Source organism: Terrapene carolina, unplaced genomic scaffold (assembly GCF_002925995.2).
Source record: "Terrapene carolina triunguis isolate 2854851 unplaced genomic scaffold, T_m_triunguis-2.0 Scaffold88, whole genome shotgun sequence".
Taxonomy (NCBI): domain Eukaryota; kingdom Metazoa; phylum Chordata; order Testudines; family Emydidae; genus Terrapene; species Terrapene triunguis.
The window spans coordinates 13279800-13285109 of record NW_020664439.1 but is presented as its reverse complement, the minus strand read 5'-3'; positions in this window follow the sequence as shown (position 1 = coordinate 13285109).

Sequence of the window (5310 nt, the reverse complement as noted above, 5' to 3'; positions counted from 1 at the left end):
GCCCATCTCACACCCCCCTCTGGCACTGGGGTGGGTGCGCCCCTCCGAGCCCCTGTCTCTGGCACTGTGGCGTGTACACCGCTCCGAGCCTCCCCCCAGTGCACAGGTATGTGTGCGCTCTCCGAGCTCCCCACCTTCCCCCACACACACCTGCGTGCGCCCTTCTGAACACCAGTGGCCGGCCCTGTCAGCCCCAGCTATTCTGCGCCCTCTGAACCCCAGTGCCTCTCCCTGCCCACAGGTACCTGCATCCCCTCTCACTTCTGTTAGTGCTGATCTTCACTCCTCACTCTCCTACCCACACAAGTGAGACAACCTTCCCCCCACCCGCCGCACACACACCCCAACCACCACTTTCAGGTCAGGGCAAGACAATCTTCACACAATTTCCCCTTTAGACCACCAGTCTCTCAGTCTTTCCTGGGTTTTGTTAGAACTGCTCTCCAGCTAGCAGCTAGTCTCCTGTATGTGCTGTGAGATCCTCCAGAGGGCAAAGGAAAAGTGGAGATGTAGTTTAATTACCAGTGTTGCAGAGGTGTCAGTGAAGCCTTGGAATCTCTCCACCTTCCTAGGAGATCTCATGTTGACGTTGAAGAGGAAGGGAGATAGGCTGCATCTCACCATAGGTGTGAGCCTGTGAAGACAAAGATAAGTAGTTTCCATAGCTACACTCTGAATCCTGGTAGAGAGGACTTGGGGAGTGGTTATAGGCAATTGTGCCAAAATTGAAGTCTTGTGTCTTGGTTGATTCATCGTTAAGCCTAGATGATTAGGTAGCATCAATAGTGGGGGGAAGCCTTGTTCTGGCTGTAACTTGCTAGATGTAACTCTTCCTGGATGAGGACTTGGCCACAGCTATCCATGCTTTTGTCATGTTCAGACTAGATTATTGACACTCTCTCTATCTGGGACTGAACAAGAATGCAATGCAGAGGCTCCAGCTTGTATGGGAGGTAGTGACTGCATTATTAATGGTACAAGCTGCTGTGAGCACGTCGCCCCTGTGCTCTTATCCCCTTTGAGCTCCCAGACTGTTTCCATTGCTCAGCAAAAGCTTTGGTCCTCATCTTCAAAGCTAGCAACAGGTTGAAGACTGAGATACACCAGTGTCTACGCTTCTAATCATAACCTGCCAAGACAGCTGTGCTCCTCTGGGACTGTGCAGTTTACAAAGCTCCAGCTTGTTAGCTGGAGATAAAGTATTTTTGTTCAACTGGGTTTGGCTGTAGAACAAACTTCTAGAGGGGATCAGACTAATCTAGATCCTGACCACTTCCAGAGCACTCTCAAAATCTTTGTATTTGACAAAGCATTTCTACCACAACAATGATTGAATATACAGTACCCAAGCAGGGAGGGAAGAAGAGAATGAACCCCCTTGCATTTCACTGAGGAATTTACCTGAAATACACTTAGGCTAGGTCTACACTGGAGGGGGGGGGGAATCGATTTAAGATACCTGAATAGCGTAGCTGAATTCAACGTATCCGAGCCGACTTACCCCGTTGTGAGGACAGCGGCAAATCGACCGCCGCGGCTCCCCCGTCGACGGCGCTTACTCCTACCTGCGCTGGTGGACTACGCGCGTCAATTCGGGGATCGATTGTCGTGTCCCGACGAGACGCGATAATTCGATCCCCGAGAGATCGATTTCTACCCGCCGATCCAGGCGGGTAGTGAAGACAAGCCCTTAGTGATGGATGTTATAGAAAAAACATAGAGAGCTCTATGTGTAAGAGAGTCCCAGGCCACACTCTGACCCAGTATGTCTGCCTCACAAAGATATATCCATACTCCACTCCTCAGCAGTCCTAGCACCTCTCCACCCCGACCACCAGATGTGTACACTCTGCAACAATTCTGACACTGGCTGACAACACTCTGGCCCCACTCTGACCTAGAGCAATCCCATCCCCATACAGGTATGTTTATACCATCTCCCTCTGATACCCCAGGATCTCCCTCTCCCTGTCCAGGCAGGTGCATGTTGCACCCCACTTGGGGCCCAGCATTCACCCTTCTCTGAATGTATATGCAACACATTCCAGCCTCAGCATCTCCTCCCTCAAACAGGTGTATGCTGGTCAGTATCCCTGTGCTCTGCACTGCACCAGTATAACATCACCTACATTACACCTAGGTCTGTCTATTCCCCATACTAGCCCATGGAAATATTGAGGAGAGGGGTATAGCCTAAAGCTAACCAGCAATTAAGCACTAAATCCCTTTCTGGATATTTGTGGCCTTGGTCAAATAATGTAGGAATAAATTTTCAGAAGAGGGCACTAATTTTGTGTGCTTCAGTTTCTGGGTTCCCAAAACTGAGACACCCAGGGTCTGATGTTTAGAGGTGCTGAGCCACCACAAATCCAACTGAAGTCACTTTTCAGGTAGAACTGCATTTTGAATAGTTTGTGTGTACTCATCTGCTCTCATGATTAAAGAGTTCAGCTTGTTTGTCAGCATGATTTCCCATTGGCTTTAGGGTGCAGGACATCCATTCAGGCATTATTATGTGTAAAGGCAGGTGTTATGCAAATGATTTTTATGAAATGATCTTTGAGGCTACATAATACTTTGGGTGCTTTCATAAATACCTGGAAAAACTGTTTCCCACGGTCTTTTCTCTCTTTAGGACTCAGGAAATCTCTGTGGGGTGGAATATTTAACAAAAGAAATACATCTGTATTTCTCAATTCCAGATATAGGGCCAAATTCATCCCTGGAGTGACGTCAATAAAGTTGCACCAGAGATGAATTTGGCCCATATGTTCTTTATGACTGTTTCTTCATATTACAGGAAATATCCCCAGCACATTCCATTCCCATTTTATCCATCAATATGAAAAACTATGTGAAAAGTTGTAAACATATTGGTTTCAAAGGGTGAAATCTCAGCCCCACTAAAGTCGATGCAAATTTTGCCATTGACATCAATGAGGCCAGGATATCACCCAAAGCTTGCAACAACAACAACAACAACGACAAAAAGGAAACTATGTAATGCCAGATAGATACAGAATAGTTTTCAGTATTGATAGCATGTGACTGGTGGGACAGTTCTGAACAGCTTTTTTTTTTTTTTTTTAAAGATCTCTTTTGCAGGCACAAAGCCTATATCTATCTGATCGGCCTATCTAAGTATTTAAATTGTCCTTATCATAATATGTAAATGCCTCCCAATTATTTTCAAATAGAAATAATAATCCTGACATCCTTACCCAATTTTTGTTCAATCTTTAGTCAGACAAAATGCCCCCTGAAATCAATGAGAGGCTTTCCTGAAGACAGCCCGCAGGATTTGACCCATGAAATTAAAGGTGAGTGAATGAGCTCATATAAGAATTGCCCCAAAACTTGTATCTTACCTTTGAACCTAAACTTTGGGGCTAAAAAGTATTGGGCTAATTTATTTATTTTTTAAAAAATATTGTTTTGCACTTCTGGTTTTAGCTAAAATACTGCAAGGAAGGCTATTGTTATAGTAGTTCCAGCTAGAAGGAACCCAAGAATTGCTGGATGTTTGTGCTTGTGGGAATTCTAGCTTTATTTTGCTGCTGTATTTGTTTAGAAGCTTTTCATTTCAGTTCTTCTCTGGATGGTTGTGTTTGGCTAAGTAGCAGTAGGACTAATTAGGCAGCCTGAAAAGTGGCTCAGTAACTCCAGTGCAAACAGGATGTCTTCAAGAAATATAACTGGAGAACTATTAATAAAGAAAAAGAAAAATACATGTATGGGGCAACTACAGAAAGCACAAGCCATTGAAGACCCTAGTAGGCACTGGGGAAAACAAACTGAAGATCCCCTGAGGAAAATGCCTTGGGGGAGGGGGAGCTGCATTTATTTCCTTCCTACCTTTTCAGCATAAACTTTACTCAGAGTCTTTGTTTGCCCGGCGCCCACTACTCGCTACAGTTCCCCAAGGGCTGGTCTATACTTACCGGGTAGTTCGACGGCTGGCAATCGAAGTTCCGGGTTCGATTTATCGCGTCTGGTCTGGACCCGATAAATCGAACCAGGAAGTGCTCGCCGTCGACTGCGGTACTCCAGCTCAACGAGAGGAGTACCGCGGAGTCGACGGGGGAGCCTGCCTGCCGCGTGTGGACTGCGTCTGAATCGCGGTAAGTTCGAAGTAAGGTATGTCGACTTCAGCTACGTGAATAACGTAGCTGAAGTTGCGTACCTTACTTCGACTTGGGGGGTTAGTGTAGACCAGGCCCAAGAAAGTTTGTGTCAAAGCTCTGTTTTGTTTTAGGAAATTTCAAGGTCAAGTTTACTATTGGTGTAAGTAAATGAACATCTACCCACCTCAGTTTCACCTACTTATGCAAGCAGTGAATTTGGTCTGTTTGATCTTTAACTATTTCAAAACAAGACATCACTCATCTTCTTTCCCTTGGGTGTCAGCTATAATTTAAAATAGAGTGGTAGTTAACTGCAGCCATAATTTTGCACCCAAATGCAAGTGTAAAATTGTCCTTGCAGTGCTGGAGGCCATTGCTGAAAATGGAGGCTGAAGGTGAAGGGCATAAGGGGAGACTAGCAACTAAACTCTGACCTAAAATTTAGGTGGTGGTGGTTGTTTTCAAAAACTCTGTTAAAAATGTTTCCATTATTTTAGAATCATAGTGAATGTAATGCTTTGTTGCTAGTCAATATTCTACTCTATTCATAGATTCATAGATTCTAGGACTGGAAGGGACCTCGAGAGGTCATCGAGTCCAGTCCCCTGCCCGCATGGCAGGACCAAATACTGTCTAGACCATCCCTGATAGACATTTATCTAACCTACTCTTAAATATCTCCAGAGATGGAGATTCCACAACCTCCCTAGGCAATTTATTCCAGTGTTTAACCACCCTGACAGTTAGGAACTTTTTCCTAATGTCCAACCTAGACCTCCCTTGCTGCAGTTTAAGCCCATTGCTTCTTGTTCTATCCTCAGAGGCTAAGGTGAACAAGTTTTCTCCCTCCTCCTTATGACACCCTTTTAGATACCTGAAAACTGCTATCATGTCCCCTCTCAGTCTTCTCTTTTCCAAACTAAACAAACCCAATTCTTTCAGCCTTCCTTCATAGGTCATGTTTGTGACCAACACAAATATTGCAAAGGAATGTATGCATGCACACGAAGTCATGGGCCTGTGGTCCACAGCAGGAGTACCTCTGGCACTGGACTACAAAGGGGAGAGGAGCTGATGCTGCCAGGAGATGCTCTCCCCTTTGAGTGGATGCAAAGAGGCACCATTGCTTTGCTCCCTCTCCAGAAAGTGGCTGGGTGGGTAGGAGGGGAACAGGAGTTTCTCTGGG